Source organism: Symphalangus syndactylus, chromosome 12 (genome assembly GCF_028878055.3).
Source record: "Symphalangus syndactylus isolate Jambi chromosome 12, NHGRI_mSymSyn1-v2.1_pri, whole genome shotgun sequence".
In the NCBI taxonomy this organism is placed as follows: domain Eukaryota; kingdom Metazoa; phylum Chordata; class Mammalia; order Primates; family Hylobatidae; genus Symphalangus; species Symphalangus syndactylus.
Genome location: NC_072441.2, coordinates 35,144,387 through 35,164,795, shown reverse-complemented (window position 1 = coordinate 35,164,795; position 20,409 = coordinate 35,144,387). Strand labels below are relative to the sequence as shown.

General features: G+C 37.8%; 1 protein-coding gene across 2 annotated transcripts in view; it reads right to left on the bottom strand.

Moving 5' to 3' along the window:
• The window catches only part of ADGRL2 (adhesion G protein-coupled receptor L2), a 691,023-nt gene extending 688,540 nt beyond the window's left edge, over nucleotides 1-2,483 (bottom strand). The window contains exon 1 of one of the 2 annotated variants that reach the window (XM_063624182.1): nucleotides 2,105-2,483. The gene's annotated coding sequence lies outside the window, so the exon portion shown is untranslated. The remainder of the gene's footprint in view (nucleotides 1-2,104) is intronic. The other variant, XM_063624180.1, reaches the window with a different exon arrangement.
• Between the last annotated feature and the right edge of the window lie 17,926 nt (nucleotides 2,484-20,409).

Below are 20,409 nucleotides of genomic sequence, written 5' to 3'. Positions count from 1 at the left end.
ATTTGGTTGAAAAGAGAATGCCTGGTTGTTTGCATTTTCTCTGTCCCCAAAAGATCTCCTTGGCCACTTTTTATATCTATCCTCAGCTTGACTGCTGACAGAGTATTACATGGCGTTCCTTTGTTCTGAAAGGGCATCCTTTAGTTTCACACTAGTCTCAAGTTCACATAATCAGGCAATCCCACGCACCTTTCCATCTGTTAAGGTTTTCCTGTGTAGGGTGCTGTTCTCAAACTCGTTTTAAATATGAAATTGTCATCCTTTACTGTTAGTGACAAATCCTTTTCTTTCCCTGTAATGCTGAAGGTGTGAATGGAATTCTCCAGCGACAGCGTCTGGGAAGAAGATATTCATGGGCAACTACGTGGCTCAAATAGATAAATTCAATTAGCCCTTCCTGGAAAGCCTCAGTTTACTTTACAACTCAGTATTTCAGAGAATTTTAAAGAAATTCTAATTACTGGGTAAGAAATAAGTCAAGTTCCTCTTCTCTCACTGTGAAGGGCTTTTATTACCCACTGCTATACAACATATATCTTTGTTTTTTCAGTTGCTATCCTAGCTGAGTAGCTTTCATACCAATAGGATCACTAAAATGCCACAAAGCAGAACATACTTATCTGTTAAATTCTACTTACAGTAACCTAACAAATGCCAGAGACAGAAAGATTGCCCTCTGCACAGTAATACTTGTGTAGATGTCTTCTTTATGCTAACAATGACAGGGCTTCATGCCTTGTACTGTACTCAAAAATCGGGGTGCATTTTTTTTTCAGTAGAAGACTGTATCAAAAAGAAAAAGAACTGCACATTTTTGGCATTGAGATATTTTATGTGGATAATAAATTTTTTTCCTTCGAACTCCACTAACTACAAGTATCTACCTAGAAGATGAAATGTAAGATTTATGTCATCAGAACTATTCAGTATACCAGAGGATAATTTTTTCTTTTCAGGACTGTCAACTTTGTTTACTGCTTATGTTCAATTCTATCTTATATAAGAGATTAAATAGCCTTGTCATAGCCACATGCCAAAGACTTCTTAGAAAAATAAGGTAATAAATACAAATTATATTAATAAGGAGTACTTTCAAAGACATACTACATTTATTGAAATCTAAATTGTAACTGGAATGTTCTAATTATATTTGTACTAGTCAAAAAGAGATTTTAAAGTCTATAATGTTATGACATTTTAGTATGTTTTAAAATTGATATGACTAAGGAATGATTAAAATATTCTAAGTAACTTCAAGGAGACACATATGAAGTAACGTAAGCCCAGGAATTGCTTACGTAAATCTCCATGTGTATTGTCAAATCTGCTAGCCTCTTACATGCATTTTTAATCCAAACTTAATCATTTGGCTATTGAAATCATTCTTAAAAATTGATCTCAAACAGTGTTATACAAAGATTCAGGTTTTTTAAAGCCTTGCTACATTAAACTTTTCTATAATACAATTTCAATCTCAAAACAATAAATAATCACATGGATAATAACAGTAACTGAATCCTAACTAATTGTAATACTTCTGCATAGCCTAGTAACAATTTAAAAATGGTGAAGAATAAATCTATCTGACAGGCCTGTTAGGAATAAGGCCTTCAGCTTTTTGCTTTGCAGCAAAATGAAGTAAAATCTATTATTTTTTTGCTGTTGTTAAAAACATTTCAACAGTTAGTTATTTTTCACAGAAAATGCTGCAGGAGGGCTCCAGGTTAAAAAAAAAATCTGTTACAGTAGAATTTTACACTTGGCTATTATTGGCCAGCATACATAATAAGTTAAAACATACTGAGAAATTAATATTTTTCTAAGAGGGAAAACTTGATAGAGGATTATATTTCTACACTAGAGAGTGGATACTCTAATCTTTCTGGCATTGTAAAACTGAAGCTGGCTGCAGGGAAAATAAACATTATAATACCCGGCACTTAAACAATTATACCTATACGGTTAAGTAACAAAAGCGTTAGGCACCTGGAATCACAGTATTTGTACCTAATGCCGGCAACAATATAAAGCATTCAAGTGACATTTGATAATGAGCAGACAGTGGAGGCATTACACACGTCTTTAGAAGAATCAGACTTCCTACCTTGAAAAGACAGATGGAGGTAAGTTCCTTTACAAAAAAAAAAAAAGTTGTAAGTAAAGCCAGGCAGCAGTTGCAGTAAATTGAGTCCTTTCAGTCACTGTATACATACAGCAGTTCTGCAATAAGGGGAAAAATGTAATGGGAGGAGCGGCTGTGAACGAGTGACCTCCTCAAGCTGAGTCCTCTCTGTGAACCAGGCATTGAGAGCCACGGCTCCTGATTTGCATGGATTATCTCCACTTGAACAGATACAGAGCAGATACATTTAAATTGAGCTGGCACAATGGCAAAAAGATGGAAGAGTGCATGAATGAGGGACAGCGCAAGAGAGGGAGAGAGAAAGAGAAACAGACATGAGATCGGAGAGCGTGGATAAGCTGGTTCTTGCAGAACTGTGTCTCAGAAGAGCTACAGCTCCCTCTTCATGTCACAGTTGTAAGATAAGAAATGTTGTCATTAAGAACTGGTTAATCATAGAGAAAAATATACTCAGATTAGCTGATGTTTGATCCCATCCGATTTTTATGAACATTTTATGATTCTCCCTATTTTGTCATTAGGATTTTAGACAGCATACCAAAAATCTTTTATTAGTGGCCAGGTAAACAAATTTGGATGAAATTCTGAGTTTTGAATGTGATCGGTGTTTTGGCTTGAATGGCGTAGACAGCAATGAAAGGACACAGACAATTAGTTAAGTGGAATATTTATTTTGAAAGAAAATTAATCCCTGTTAACTTTCAAAGAGTCAGTGATATATACTGCAATGTAAATAGAAAATAGTACTTAAATATTTCTTAATGATTAATTATCTGAAAAGAACCCAATTGTACTACTGAATGGGAGCTTTTTAAAAATCTCTTTAAGTTGCTATTTTTGTTTTTCATATTGCTTCTTATTGGCATTTCAGGGTAAAAGAAATCCCTCTCTTTGTACAATACAGATGTATCTTTAAATAAATAATGATTATTAACTTATTCATTTAGCATCTTTAGAGCTTTTCTGGGTTGTTTTATATTCATATTCTTGTTTTAAAAATGAGAAAGAGGAGAGGGCAAATATGATCATTACTCTTGCCAACAGCCACTCAATAAGTCCATAGCAGATCTCAGAAGAAAATAATAACTCTCTTTTAGCAAGCTAATGTGAAGCCTGCCTTCTCTTTGTGTAAAGGTGTCTGCAGATACTTAAACAGCCCAGCAATTAGGTGAATTCAAAGGAAAAATCAGTCAAACCAACTAGTTGACTGAATTGATCATAGCCTTGTAGGAGCTAGCATTAACTTGGTGTGAACCAAATGATGTAGGTTAAATATATTTCAAGAAATGGCATTAAAACTCTCAGCATAAACATATGAGCATATTTGCAGAGAGTAGTAAGGAGTTCAGTTAGATTTTTGCTGCTATTGGGACTCTATAGACTGTCAGGAAAGATAAAGAATTTAAACATACTACACTTATAAGAACTCTGACCTGATGGACAGAAGTGATACTTTAAAAGAAATCTCAAGGAAAATGCCAACACACATTTCCATGAGATTTAGTGACGATCTGGAGTTTCTAAAGTATGCAGACTTAGTGACTATAACAGTGTTTAGGAAAGAATTGCCTGAAAGTAAAACGGTGAAGACAATAGTTATTTTATGTCCCTGACATCCAATAGTCTGATTGCTCTCTAAGTGGATGGGTGACTTCTCAGGTTTTTTGCTATCTATTTGGACACAGCTTGTACACAGGTTGGACTTGTCATGTTACTGAGGTGTTAATATTACTTTTCAGGTTGTAAACTCTTGAATCAGGGACCATACGATTTCCTCTAAAATATCTCCCCAAATATTTTGAAAGTGTCTTTTACATATTGTAGATGTTTCATAAATTTTTGCAGAAAAAATATTGAAAATAACAGCAAAGTGTTTATATTTCCTATACCAGTCATTTAATGTAAAAATTGGATTCAGCAATTATGATGTATTCTGTACTCTCATGAATAGAAAGAGAAAGGTAAATATAAACATCTTGTCATATAAAGGAAAGTGATAATAGTACCAGTAGTGCTAGATTGTATATTGACATGTAACCATAATTAGGTGCCCCTTATTTAAACCAGGGGATGCCTTCCAGATGGCAGATTTAGGGGTCTGAGTCGTAACTTTCTGGGCACCAGTTTTGTGACTCAGACATTTATCTGTTTGACCATGGGCAAATTAGCTAACTTCCTTATAAAATATGGATAATAAAATAACCTTATTTTATGGTTGGTATAATAAATAAAGGAAAAGGCTTAGTATAGCACCTGGGTAAACACTTAATCAGTGTAAGGTATAATTATAATTATTACAAATCTGTTTCCATTGAACTTCATTGTCTATCTTTAAACCAGGAAGTGTTATTATGGTGTCTACTGAATGTAGAACAAAGATGACTGTTTGTTATTGGATTTTTCTGGTCATTGTATGAGAGGGGGCTCCTCTCTGTTCCCTGAAAACCAGAAAGAAGGGTGCTTTTACCTTTTTATAAAAGACAAAAATAGAAATACTCTTCTCAGAAGAGCCGGAGAGTGTTGTAGCAGCAGATCCAACCTTCTGCACAGGAATGGAAATGGATTGTGTGGTACAATGTGAAGGGCACCCAGAAGCACTCTGGTCCAGAAATATCTTCCCATCTGTCTTCTCCTATTTCCTGAAATGCCACCATTAGGGGTTCATTTCTATGTTTTACTGGGTTCCCAGTGTCTTTTTCAATTCACTCACTACTGGTAAAATTAGCACATGAACAAATTTACACTTAGAGTGACACATGAATTCACAGTTGTTTTGATTATTATTAGCAGAGATGCTTTTTTCTAGTAACTGGTTGAAGACCAGCATGCCAAGGAAAGATCAGATTTCAGTTAAGGTAGAGAGAAAGCTCCTTTGGCGTATGTGGCGCTGTGTGGGGGTAATGAGGATGGCGCCCCACCTGTGCTGCTAGTGTGGGAGGGACGCTGCAGCAGCAACTCAGAGAGTGACTGTGGAGGTGCTGGCCTCCTGGTTCACCAGAATGAGGAGGAGGGATTCATTCATTCATTCATTCAATAAAATGCAGTGTTTTGTCAGCAAGAACCTAGGGTATATATATGAAAATGTATCGTCCTTGCCTTCAGTTTTTAGCGGAAGTGATGGAAACAGATATGTAAACAGATTGATACTAATATTGGACGACTGTACAAAGGAAAAACATTCAGAGGAGAGAAAGTAAAGAAGGCAAAACACAGTTGGGGGTGATTAAGGAGTTCTCTATAGACTAGATGATGCTTCAGGTGACTCTTGACGACAGAGTAGGAGCTGTTTGGGCAAGTGAGGGATGCAGCAGGAGAAGGCCGGGGTGAATGAACACGAGGACAGAGGGCAGGGCAGCAGGAGAGAGCACCACGAGTTGGGGCAATCAGTGGCATATGCTCAGAGCATAGAGTAGAGGATCAGTGGGACATGGAGACAGATCAACTGGAATGTTAGGGCACGACTGGGAGCAGGTCACAGAAAGGAGAAACACTGGGCATAAGCATGATGGATTGTTTGTTCCTCCTGGGCCTCAGCCTTCGGCTTGCACATGCATTCTTCCAGGCTCCCCAGACCTGGGAACACACACATAGAGACAAGTTTAAATGACAAGGAGTGCTGTCTACTGTGACAAAAAGGGGGATATAGTGCCAATTAGATTAGCGATCTAAGTATTTAGGGAGTGGAAATGTTCCAAAATTGTTTGTGAGTATCTGCCACCTCATTTCCTAACCCAAAATGGATATATTCTTACATGAATTAAAATTAATTGTATTTGGAGACTTCGGGTGCATCAAATCAAGGTGGGAATTGCTGCTGGAGTCCTGGAACTCTTTTAGCTTAGAAAAAATATCGCACTTTGAAATCCTTAGTGAGATGGATTACCAGCATTGATGCCATTAATGCTAATGATGGGTAATACTTAGAAAATTATATTTATAAAAAAATAATGATAATCGAGTCAAACCAAGTAGCAAACCTCCCAAGTCTAATATAAGACACTATATTATGAGCTTCCCATTCTCTTCTATTGCTTGAATTTTAGTTATTTTGACATATTTATCCAGAAAATATTGAAGTTTCTATACTTAACCCCGGAATGACAAATTGCTTCTTGTAAATATTACGCTTACAGTAAAATTCACTATAAGATAAATGATTACATAGATATTGGACCCAGTAGTGGGAAATACGTTTGAATTCTAATAAGGACTGGTTCAAGCTTAAAAACAATTAACAACTGTCAATTTCCCATAAACACAATGACAAGTAAAACCTCCAGAAAGGGCACCCAAACCACAAACGATTAAAAAATTATGCTGATTAACAGAATGATTGAATATATTAGGATTATTTTAAATTATCTTTCGATTGTCGTCCTCCCTCCTCACCCCCACTGGCTACAATGGAGGTTGAAAGAGTGGTTTCATTCAACATTCCACTCTCTCCCAAATATTTTAAAACTATTTAAAGTTCCATAGCAGCCAGGGAGGTATGCTATTTGAGTTTCCCTTCAATAAAAACCTTGTGGTTCTGCGGCAAGGAATGAAGTTAGCTAACAGACGCCACCTTCGGAATTCACCTTATCAGATAGTCCTTAGATAATGACTAAGCTTAATGGGGTTCTTTGGGCCTGTCTGTTTCCGCCCAGTGCAGGATTCCTCTCATGGGCAGCTTTTATTCCTAGTTCCCTTTGGGTTAGTTAAGACTGTCAGATTTGCACTGTGGTCTGAGGCTTACCTGCTCAACCCTTGACTTTTTCCTCTTTTGATTTTCAGAGGTTTGGGTCCCTGATCAAACTCTTAAGACTCTTACATCCCTGTTCCCTTTCAGTGTTTGCTTCCCAGCAGACACAAGTTCCTAACAATTAACAATTTTTATGTGATGCAGAACCAACTCTTTTTTCTCGTTCCTTCACTTCAATGTCCACAGAACTGGTCTGGCTCTCAGGTATCCATAGGACTCCTAGACGGCTCCACAGCCATTTCTACTTCCCAGATATTCTTATTTTTGGAACAATATTCTTTGCAGTGGTAAAGATTCTCCAGGACTTGTTCCCACTGAATTGGTTCTCAGATTACTGCTTTGTTTCCACACCTCTGGTGTACTGAGTACAAAACATAAGCACTCTACCAAACGCAGCATTGAATAGCCCAACAGACTGATTAGACTAACTGCAACAGGCAGACAGGCAGCACAAACAACAGGTTGATGTACTTAGATCAATAAGGCTCTGGAAGACATTCAGGTTCAGTGCTGAAAGAAGTTCACATTAAGGAGAGTTTGAAAGATGTAAGAGAATCTAAAAGGATCTTGCTGGTAGGTAGCGTGAATTATTTGTGATATAAAGTGACAGAGAAAAATGGATGAAGCATTAGGAATGAAGTCGTTAGTGAAAATGATTGGGCACTGGGATTTTAAATTCAATTCCTAGCTCTACTACCAAGGTACTTATGTGTTTCCATTGCAAAAACGATAATAACTTGCCATTGTATCCCATTTGTAAAACACTACCTGTTTCCCAGACAATGACATTGCTTAACAATAAAGGCATATCACTATTATAGAATCCTTTGCATTTTAGATTCTAAGATGAACATCAATAAGGAGGAAAAGAATCCTTTTGAAAAACTTTGGCGCCTGCAAGGCATTCCTAAAGAAAGACAGAAAGCCAAGTGACTTATGAGAAGAAGGTATCTACCTGAACTCTGAACCCTAAAAAAAGGGTCTACCTAACACCTGCTATCACTGAAGAAGTAAGTATATTATTAACTTGTGTATACAGATATAACTATTCCAAGGAATACTGCGATAATTTGTTGTTCCAGGTTAAGTAAGAATCCAACACCCTTAAAAATTTATCCCAAATATTTATAATGTTTAAAAAATTTAAAAAATAATGCTTATTTTGACAATTTCTTGCATACGCCCATCCTAATTCTGATCTTTGATTCGAAGCAATAGTTTGCCCCACCTGCAAATACAGGTTACAGATACTAAGTGTAAAAGGATTCTGATGCGTATGTTGAGAGAATGGAGGAAGACCAAGAGCTCATGGCATTTGCTGACTGAGCTGTATTTTCATTTCTCTTCCAATCAATTCTTTCAGTTATTCTTTCATTCATTTATTTCTTTAGTAAATATGTATTCAATGTCTACTGTCTAGGGATACAGTGGTGAACAAAGAGAGACTTGTTTCCTTTCCTTGTGGGGTTTGTTAGCTAGCAAGGAATAAGTAACTATATTAAATGATATGCTAGATTGCAAAACCTGCAACAATAATTGGTAACTTCTGTAGATGAGTGGAGTCTGTTTTCTCATCTCTTGATTCTGGACTGGTTTTGTGACTTGCTTTGACCAAAAGAATTTGACAGAAGTTAAATTGTACCTGTCTTCCAGGGATCTTGTAGCCTCTGCTCACTCCCTTGGAACGCTTTGGCTGCTACGTAAACAATCCCAGGCCAGCCTGTGCAGGATGAGAGACAACATGGTGAAAGACCCCAGTCATCTCAGAAATCTCAGGTTAGGGCATCATAAATTATTCAGTCCCTGCTGACTCCGTAGCAAATTGCAGATGCGTGAGCTTGTCTAGCCTAGTGGCCAGGCAAAGCCTGTCATCAATCTGCAAAATCATGAACTAAATACATGTTTTTTGGTTTTTTTTTCTGGTTTGGTTTGGTTTTAAGTCACTAACTTTTGGGGGCTTCTACAAAAGCAAACTAACACAAATGACAAAAAGAGCTATGATAGGAATAAACTTAGGGCACAGAGCACAGAGATATGTTAATCCGATCTATTGATGTCAGGGAAGTCTGCCAGAAGGAAATGACATTCAACCTGAGATGGATGGAGCCAGAGTGGCAGCTAGCTAATGACCTTGACCTCAGTGATGTAAAAGCTTTATAGGAAAGAAGGCATTCCTACCATATACATCAGAAATAACTGCAGATATTCAAGCCAAAAACCTTGAAATTGCCCTTGACTCTACTTTTACTTCTCACATAAAATCCTCTGTAAATTCTGTCATTTTTACCTACAAATATATCTAGGATCCAGCCATTTTTCACCATCCCTACTACTACTCTTCAGATACAGAACACATACTCACCTCAATTAGCTCCTTACGTCCTATGGTCTCTGAGGTAGGAAAGACTTCCTGCTTCCCTGTAGTCTATGTCCACCACAGAAACTAGAAAAAGTCAGCTAAACCACCAGTTAGATGTTGTCATTCCTCTGCTGAAAGCCCTCTGTAGTGAGTTGAATTGTCCCGACCACCCCAGAAGGTATGTTCATATTCTAACCGCTGGAATCTGTGAATGTGACTTTATTTGAAAAAAAAAAAATCTTCAAAGATGTAATTAAGGATCTTAAGATGAGATCATCTTGTATTATACAGATGGGCTCTAAATCCAGTGACAAGTGTCCTTATAAGATACAGAAGGAGAGGGTGCAGTGACACTGAGGAGAAGGCCACCAGAACACAGAGGCAAATATTGGAGTGACATAGTCCCAAGCCAAGAAATGCCTGGAGCCATGGGAAGACAATTGATGTAAGGAGGAATTCTCCCTTAGAGCCCTCGGAGGGAGCACGGATCTACTAAAACTGTGAGTTTGGACTTCTGCCCTCCAGGAGAACTATGGGAGAATACATTTCTGTGGTTTTAAGCCACTTAGTTCTTAAGAATCTATTATGGCAGCCCCAGGAAACTAACCCATCTTCCAAAGGTTTCTTACCTCTTTCAGAGTAAAATATAACCACTGAAGTCCTAACATTGGCTCACAAGGCCATGCCTGGACTCCCTGCCCCTACATCTGACCTCTCTGATACTATACGGACCCCTCTCCCTACTCTCAGCATGTGAGCCTCTCTGATCTTCTTACTGTTCCTCCATCACATAAGGTATACTGCCTTCTCAGAGCCTTTGTATTTATTGTTCCTTCTGCCTAGCATGGTCTTCCCCTGGATATTCTACTTGTCTGACTCTTTCAGAATTTTCCCCAAAAATGTCTTTCATGTAGTGAAGACCTCCCTGAACACCCCATTAAAATTCCATCCATTGCCCACTAATTTCCATCCTTTGCCCAGTCCTCTCCATCTTCTCTGCCTTACTTCTCTCTACAAACCTCATCACCTTTGACTCAATATATGTTCTGTTTATTCATTTGTTTGTTTAGTGTCTTCCAAACTAAAATCTGAGCTCCATGAGAGAGACATCTTTGACTTTTCCTCACTGCTTTATGTGCAGTATTTAGGATAGATGCCCAGTGAATAACTGTTCATTTTAATAAATAATATGCTTACAATGTAAGGAAATTATTTATATGGAGAATCTGGAAACTGTTGACTTTCTCTACTTCTTCTGGGAAACAGTTCCAAATCTCTCTAGAATTCCTGTTAACGACTGAATCGAACTCATGCTGCTAATTCTCTGGAGTAAAAGAGCACAGATGTTCTAATTTTACAGGACAATGTCACTATTCTGTTATGGCAAGAGGATCATATACAATTTGTACTTTGAAGCCCCTTGGTTTTAACTTGTCACTTTACATTTGACTTCATGCTAGGCTCTAGAACTCTGAGTGAAATAGTAATGAGGGAATAGCAGCAGCACTAGCAACAGGTAATGCAAGTTGAAATTTAGGGGCTTTTTAGAAGGTTCGAAGGGAAAAGGATGAAAAAGACCGTAAAGCGGTCTTGGGATGAGGGACAGAGAACCTGTGTCCTTTGCTGATTTTCTTTGATGGGATTTCAAAGAATGTAGGGCATATGCTTAGAGATTGATAGCTTCTAAGCCTCCATTACACATATGTGTGGAGTATAAACACACAGAGTTTGTACTAACCTTTACAGTTCATGCTTTCTATATAGGGGACTAAAAGCCCAACATCAAATGTATTTGGCGATTAAAATGAGTAAATAGATAGATAGATAGATAGATAGATAGATAGATAGATAGATAGATAGATAATATGCATATATATGTACTTATTTCTCCAAAATAGATGAGACAATATAAATAAAGCATTATAAGGCATCTTTCGCACCATGCTCAGTCATCAGAAAAGGAAAATGGATAAAACAGAGAGCTTCAGAAGCTCCTGTCACCATATCCAGGCTATTTGGCTTTAGTATGCAACTTCAGAGATGTCTGCATAGCAACAAAAACTGGGACAATACTTCTGTCCTTTGAAAAGCAAGAGGAGAGCTGAAATGAAATTATAAGCAATCAGCAGGAACATAAATGAGAGGCTGTATTCCAGAACTGGAATTAGTTCAACTAAACTAAAGTCTAACATAGTAAAGGGGTTTACAATGTTGTGGTATTTTAATTAGGGCTGGAGTCTGGGTTAGATTCAGATAAAAATCCTCAACTTCTTATCCCTGGCATACCAGCACTGCCCAAACATCTTGGTTTGCAAAATTAGGCTGGGAATAGTGCCCAAACAGGATTTCTGAAAAGATTCTTGGGACTTTCTTTTTTGACTAAGGCTTGAAATTCTGCAAAGATTGCAACAAACCACCCCGCTTTTTTTTTTTTAATGTTTTGGCTAGAAGCTGGGAGTGAAATAACATAAAATGTTTATGTGTACTTGCAATAAAAGTTACCTACACTAGTTTATGTATTAAAACAAAGTTTGAGTGAATTTTTTTTTTATTTTCTCAAGACACATACTACAGAAAAGCAGACTTAACTATATACTTCAGTTTGATGACAAAAGGTAATAAATGGATAAGCATTTAAATAAAAACTCCAGTAAATCTGGAAATTGGTCATACATGAGAATATGAGGAATTCAATGAGAATTAAAAAACACATTATAGCATTAAAAAATTTCCTGCAGTATTGTTCTCTTAGTGCTTTGTAGTGAAAAACAGTGGTTGAAATGTCTCTTCCACACTTTTCTCACCTAGTAGAAAGTGGTCTTGGCAGGGGGATTTTAGACTTTTAAGTGAAATGACTTGGAATTATATGCAAATTTGTTACACAATTTCAAGGAAATGTTGTGACAAAAAGAGAAAAGTATACATCATTCCACAAAACTGTGTTAAGCACTTTGATTTTGAAAATACAATGGACAAAACAAACCCCAGGGAGGTTGCAGTGAAATGGTCTAATAGGGGATGCAGACATTAAAATGGAAAACAGCCATCTGTCTGCATATCTATCTATCTATCTATCTATCTATCTATCTATCTATCTATCATCTATCTATCTATCTATCTATCATCTATCTATCATTACCATCTATTTAATTATAGTCTGCAATATGTTTTATGATGAATTCAACTTGAGTACTCTGATGTAAATGAGCTGGGGGCTGGAGAGTATACAGAGAGTGGCCAAGGAAGATTTAAGATTTAAGCAGAAAACAGAAGAGTAAGAAAAAGTCACCGTGTGAGGTATGAGAAAAAGAACATTGCAGGAAGGGGAAACATCATGTGTGATACCTTGGTATGGGAAAATATTTGGCATACTTAGGAACAAAAAGAAGGTCGGGGTTGGAACTTAGAGAGGGAGGAAGGAAATGGCAGGAGGTGTAGTTGGAGAGGCAAGACTGTGGGAGCACTCAAGCATCCAGAGGCACAGTAAAGATTCTGACCTTTGTTCTAAACAGAGTATAAAGACTTTAGAGGGGTTTGCATATTGCTCCAGGATGGGGCAGGGGTAGGGTGCCACAACTTTGTCGCGTTTCCGTTTTTAGATTGCTCTCAGCTGCTGCGGAGGATGGCCTGGACCGAGGCACTAGTGAGAGTGGGGAAACCAACGAGGAGGTCACCACCATCAGAAAGACGGAGTACAAAGCAGGGTAGTAAGGGAAACAAACAGGAGTGGTAGAAGGTAGAAAAATAAAAGGACATGGTGATGGGCCATGAGGAAAAAGAAGACTCAAGAATGACTTCTAAGTTTCCGGCCTTAGCAATGGGTAAATGATATAACTTTCAGAGATGGGAAAGCATAGGCGAAGAATTAGATTGGAAGGAAATGAGAAATTTTGTACACGTTATGCTTGCGAGACTCATGGTACCTCCAAGCAGAGATGTAAGGAACATAAGTGGTTGGATATAGGAATCAGGTGCTTAGAGCAGCCTGGCCTAGCAATATAAATGAAGAAATGTGATTATAATGAAGTACCCTCTCTGCTTAAACACCCTCAGTGGATTCCCACTGCCACAGCATGCAGTTCAAGGTCTTAAAATTGTTATTGAAGCCCTTCTACCATCTTACCTTTACAAACTTACATGATTTGTTATACATACAATTATTTTCTGGATTCTAGTACAAGTTAAAATGTAAAGTGACAGAAAGCAAGATGCTCAGTTCTGCAAATGATCCTCTCCCTTCTACATGATAGTGTGCCCTGTGTATTCACACTTTGTTTTTACCTCAGTAATAACACTTAATAGATGACAACACCATTTATCTATTTATAGTTCTGTCTACTCTACTGGAAAGTGCATTCATCAAGGACAAAATAGTTTTTATTAATCTCATTATACTCAAGGCCTAATACTCAGGCCCCAAAGTGCTTGACACATAGTACATGCTTAATAAATCTAACTGGTAATGCATATTAAACAGAGCAAATAATAACTAAATGTGCTTGGGGAGTGTTATAGACTCTGTGAGCTCAATTCTGGAGTACTGTTGAGTAGGGGCTGGGAATTCCATAAGAGAGTAAACTATCTGCCCAGATATGACATACTTGATCTTCTGTGCAGTGTTAAATCGGGGTATGTAGTAGGTCCTGTGTTTGGTAGTGATAGTTTTAAACTCTCCCACCATGCTTGGTACTCAAGGGGCAACTGAAGGGAGGAGATGTTATAAGGAAAAGAAACCCAACGTCCTTTTCTCCCCCTCGTAACTTAACCCTCACAATGCTGCCATTAATAGAACAAATAGATGCTATTTTCTTTCCACTTCTAAACATATTTAGGCTGCTCCTCAGAGATTTCTTTCCCTTTTCAAGTCTGTCTTGGAAGTGAATTTTCAACTGATTCTATTTCTATAACAATACACTTTGGAGCCAAAGAGTACATTTTATGACATGTTGTGGCTGGGTTCCTCATTCTCTAGGGATGACCTGGCCTAGCCATGAGTACTCTCCCAGTACAGCCTGGCTCTTCTTCAGGAGAAATTAAAAAGATCTCCAGAACCCATGTGGTCTTTAGTTGGCAACAAGCTCAAGAACTCTGCAGCATCTAGTTTCTTAGGTCTAACCTATTTTGAATGGTATAGTAAGCCCCAGAAAACTCGAAAGTTTTAGAACTGCTTCATAATTCAGAATGTGAACAAGGCAATGTCTGGGAAGACCTGTGCATCAAAAGAAAAAAGGAAATGTGAAGGTGGCAGCTTGAGCTTATATTTTAAGAGGGTTTTCCTATTGTGTGGCAAGAGACAGAAACTGTAAGAGCCTGGAATAAAGGTTACAAATTCAAGTGCCATCAGAAGCCAAGAAAGCAAAGTGCAAGAGTGAAGCAGGCCTGGTATTGGACAATGGAGCCAGCATAGTGAACCATGGCCAACTGGAAAGTGCACGCCTGCCCTGCTTGAACCGAAAATAGATACAGTAATTAAAACAAAACAAACAAACAAAAAACATGAGAGAGTGAGCCTTTAGGCATATACATCAGATCATGCTACTCTTCTGCTTACAACCCTTCAGTGCCCTCCCGTATCTCCCAGAGTAGAATGTAAGGCTCTTCCATTGCCTTGGAGGCCCTACTTGGACTGGCACTTCTCTGATCATACCTCTTATTGTCCTTTTCTGCTTCTAGCCATTCCAGCCCCTTGGCCTCCTCTCTGCTTCTTGAATGCAATCAACATGTCCTGGTCTCAGGCTTCTCTACTTCTTGCATCCTCTGCCTGGAATAATCTTCCTCCAAACTGAGCATACATTCCATCAGTTTTGCCAAGTGTCTACTAAAATGGTGCCTTATTATAGACGCTGTCCCTGATAGCAATCTGCCTTCATCACTCTCAAGCTCCGTTACTCTGTATTATTTTTATTATATTTATCACAATCAGACATCTTATATTTCTGAAAACATTTGAAGCGAATATAAAGTATTATTTCCATAGCCACATTTTCTTAAATATGAGTTTGTGTTTGTGTGTGTGTATTTTACCAGTGTACCTTGCTTTTTTCCTGAGTAGATATTTCAATGTATGTTACACTGAAAAAGCTGTACATTGTGGAGTTTTAAGTCACAATTTTATTCTTTTCCTCAATTTTCTTCTAAACAGCCTCTTTTGAAATGCTTTTGCCTTCCACTGTACGAACTCTTGGACATATCTCCTTATATTCCAGGTCACTCTCTTTAAATAACACAATTATTTTCCAGGTTTTAAAGTCTAATTTAGCATACTCTGAAAGTTTCATTTGCTGCTCTATCTTAAACCTTCTTCTGGACCACCAGTTTGGGACTGACTCGGCTGAGTCAATGGCAATGTGGAGAGGGTTATGGCTGGCTTCTTCATGCTTTGTCTTACCATTCTACCTCTTCTTTTCTTCCCCAGCAGCATTCTGTCCTGGCTCTTCAGGTGCCACTGTAAACTGAAAGAGGTGCCCTCTGGGTGTGGCAGATGCCCACGTGTTAACCATTTCACAGAGAACTTTTGTAGATTCTTCAGAAATGATCCATCTGAGGGTTTCCTACTGGGCTATTCCTTAGCTCTGACTGAATGCCTAAAATGCCTCATTAGCTTCTGCATACAGTGGTACTTTCTCCCTGGATTTCCCTTTAAGTCCTTAAATTGACTCAAGACCAGCTTTCCTCTGTGGGTCTACTTGGCCCAGAAGAACATGTCTTTATTCTTGCCCTACACCACACATTCCCCCCACCTCCTTCGGTGGAAGAGCAGCCATCTCTCTCCGAAGGCACTACTACTCTTCCTGCCCTGCTAAGCCAACCTCTTTCTTTTAGACTTTTCCTCAAGCCTGTTCTCAGTCTCGAGAAGAAACACGCCAGGTGTTTTGGATAGCTATTGAGAGCTTCCTTCATTTGGCCCATCTGCAGCAATCTTCAAAGAAATCCTTTCCCTATAAACCTCTTGACTTACTTATATCTGCCCTCAAGGTATAGTCACTAAGCCATTTTAAAATATCCTGCATAGATGTTCTAGCATCTGCTAATCTTAGCCTTCGAAGCACTGAACAAAACTCTAGAAAAAAAGGGAATGTCATACTTAATATGCCACTGCACATACATTAAATGCATAATTTATATGTTATATTTGCATCACATTAAAAAGGCAGGCCTTTTTTATGGCATGGCAAAAGCCCCACAACTCAAATAAATGCAAAATGGATCATTAATCCTTAAAAATATCCCATAGAAATGAGTAGAATCCTGTGAAATATAAATGTATATATATTTTAAAGGTGTTCATTATTTTATTTATACAAATGCAATACATAGATTTAATAGTTATTTAACATGAAGAAAGATCAATGGCAATATCTGCTAATATATTTGAAATTCCATTAGAGCGAGGGCATTATTCTAAGGGAAAAATACAGTGGAATGAGTTTAAGGCAATTCAGACAAGATTATCTGCAGATCTTTTCAACAATTTGTCTGTAATGACACAGAATTTGTGAACAATATCAAAGAGAATAAAGGAGCCTTCATATTTTTGCAATAAATAACCTTTTATTCCCACCTCCCTTTAAAAACAAAGAGAGACAATTTTAGGGAGAATGTTGGTGAAGCATTATGAAAGTAATGGAAAATGCGAAGGAGCTATTTCTGTGCCTCATTATACATCTTAAATTGCTGTTCCAGTATCCTAGATTTGCTTAAACAGTTAACTACTGCCAAACATAGCAGTAGTTGACTCTCTGAAAAAGAAAAAACTGATTGTACTGTCTGCTTGTGGAACACGGAACAAACCAATGCTGATGGATGCCCAAACAACATGGAGGCCCTGTCCAGACTGAGCCACATGCCTAGGGATGGGGGCACTGGAGAATCAGGACTGTGGACAGTTGAAGTTTGAATTTGCTAAACTTGGCAATGGAGTTAAACTGCCACCTTTACACAAAGCCCAGGACAAAGAAAATCAGGGCACCGAAATGCACAAACAATGTAAGCTGTAAGATAATATAGAATTTTTATTATCGTTTGAATGTCACTTCTACATAAGAAAATAGCATTGTTCAGAAATGTGGGGCTATCTGAATCATCCAGGCCTTCTTCATCTTTCCCAGTTCTATTTGGGTTTTTAGATGAGAATGTTGGGTATTGACATGGTTTGACTGTGTCCCCACCCAAACCTCACCTTGAATGTAACTCTCACAATTCCCACATGTCATGGGAGGAACCTGGTGGGAGGTAATTGAATCATGGGGGCGGGTCTTTCTTGTGCCGTTCTCATGATAGTGAATAAGTCTCATGAGATCTGATGGTTTTAAAAATGGGAGTCTCCCTGCACAAACGCTCTTGTTTGCTGCCATGTGATACGTGCCTTTTACCTTCCACCATGATTGTGAGTCCTCCCCACCCATGTGGAACTGAGCTGTAAGTCCATTAAACCTCTTTCTTTTGTAAATTGCTCAGTCTCTGGTATGTCTTTATCAGCAGTGCAAAATGGACTAATACTGGCATAAATCCCACAACACCTCATTTTTTGAATAATTGTTTACCTAGCTGCTGGAAGAGTGGGGCAGAGGGCCAGCTTTGCCATCCAGGGTTTTGTTTATGAGATTGAGGCATTATAATGGGCTGAAGCCATTAGCGACTTAATTATTTGAAACAGATTTTAATCTCAGAATATGAAGTGATTCTAGAGGGAAGAAGCACATGCATATTCAACTATCATGGCCATTAATAATAAATAAATACATATTTTCTGTTTTTTTCTTGGATGGTCCTTATAAATTTAAAATTAGGAAATTGGCTGAAAAAAATGAATTTCATATTTACTCATAGTCAGTATATATTTATATATCCCATACCCAGAAAAATGCAATACTAACATCAAATCTCTGAAATCAAAGTGAATTATCAAACGTTTAAAGAAAGGCACCAAGAAATGAAGATAAATATTACCTTTGCTGTAGTTATCTCAATAGCTCTAACCACAGACAGTATTGTGTACTCTACACCAACCTGGAGACACGGTGGGAGCCCATGAGCCCCGAGGACAGAGATTATTGAATATTTAGACCTATGGGAACTGCAGCGCAGAAGCTTTAAGGAGAGAAGGCTACGTGCTTAGGGCTGCATACATGATGAGGCAAGGTCCTCTCTATTTCTACCTGCTTCTCTGTCTTTTTCTCTCTCCTCCAATTCCCACAATAGATCCCCAGTTTTATAGCTAAGTAGTCAAGAGGAGTCCAGCAGAATTGAGCTTCAGTTCTGTCTTTATTTCACATCTATATGATGGGGGGAATTTAATTTATCTTTCCAAATTTCAGATTTTTTCATCAATTTTATCTGAATAATAACAGTACCTACCAAGAGTGTTAATGACATGAGGTTTAAAATACGTAGTGGATAGTTTGATGTGGAGTAAGTATTCAACACATGTTAGCCGTCGTTATTTTTTCTTTTATGCCACTCATGTGTGGTCTATAATGGCTTACCCAGCCATGAAGATTATATAGCTTTTGGGCTTAGTTCTCCATAGCTAACTAACTCAGTAATTTAGTTGCTCAATTCCAAATTCCCAAAGAAGGATGTTTTTGGGGGTCACGCCACAAGTCCTAAGCCACTACCATGTCCATGGAGTGACTGCCTTTTCATCAGGTATCCATCCCTGGCAGAAAGAGTTACACCTGGGGGAACGTAAGAGGAAATTTGGAATCAAGTGGTCCACAGTTCACGTAGCAGGAGTTGTGGAAAGGCAGTTTCCTTTAGGATGTATGTGTAGGTAGAGGAGGCAATGATAAAAATTCCTAGTAAACGGATTCCCTGTTTTACTGATATAATATAGATGTAGTCTCAGTCAGTATGGACATATCATGTAAGTGATTTAGATCTCCAAATCTAGTTTAAGGATTTTCTGAATTTTCAGACTTTTCTACTATTGTCCAAATATATCGGATAATTTTCAACTCTCTCCTTCCTTCCTTCTGATGATATGAGGTAGAGTCTGTATCTAAATATGAGAAATAACTGGTTGTCAACATGACTGAATTGGTCAGTATTGTTTGTCATGGCAGGTCCTCACAATCAATCCAGAAGTGCCATGATCCTTCTACAATTGGGATTGATTATTTTGAAAGCCAGCTGTGGCTCATCTATTTTATTGCAGATGGCCACAGCCTTTGATTCTACTGAGAAAAGTAATTTGTCACCAAAAACTCAAATGCTGCCTTCACAGTATTTTACTTTCAAAGACATAGGGAGGATAAATGACCATATGGAACTAAATGTGGATTTGTCAAACCTGTTACTGAGAGTCTTTTCTGTGTTGCAAGTGGGAAAACGGGGGCTCTTCGTTTCCAGTTCTAAAGCTTCTTTGCATAAACAAATGTCCGTGGATTTAACTGGACATAATTTTTGCTCCTTTGCCTTGCACACACGTGACTTATGTCTGGGTTTGCAGCTTAAGAAGTTCATGTAACTCCCTATGAAAAGACAAATGTATCACTCCAGTCATAATAATAAAATATAATAATATATGAAGCTTCTAACAAATGGTTTTATTGTTGCACTTATTACTTTCCAATTTTGATAAGCATTTACGTTTCCATGCAAAATTACTTTATTCATTTCAGTAATAAAGAAAGAAATAGATGAAATAGAAGTTTGATTTGCAAGTCTCTGTTTTGCTCAAGATAAGCTGGTAAAAGGACATTTGTTGAAGTTACTAAGGACCATATTTTTAAAAGCTCACTGTTAATTTGAACCCTATCAAAGGAACACACATATGTGCACCCATTTTTCCACATAAATCATGAAAAATGAATAATTGAAGTGCTTTTGTGTTTTAAATTTTCATTAAATGTAACTCTAATGCTCATCCTAGGCCCCAGTCTTGTATCGAGTTTACTTTAGGAAAATGAATTAAAGATATAACGGACTAAATAAAACTTCCCATCAGGAAACCTATACAAACTGAGTTAAAAAAAAAAAAAGTTTAAGAGAAGTAATGGATTTATTAGACTCCTCTAAATGTATTCTTTTATAATTTTTATGGGTATATTATTCTGGTCGTCCAAAGAGCTGATCTTCACTACCTAAATGAAATCATATTGGTATTTGGTGTAACAGACTCCCAAAAGAATGAAAAGACACATTTCTTGGGAAGAATTCAAG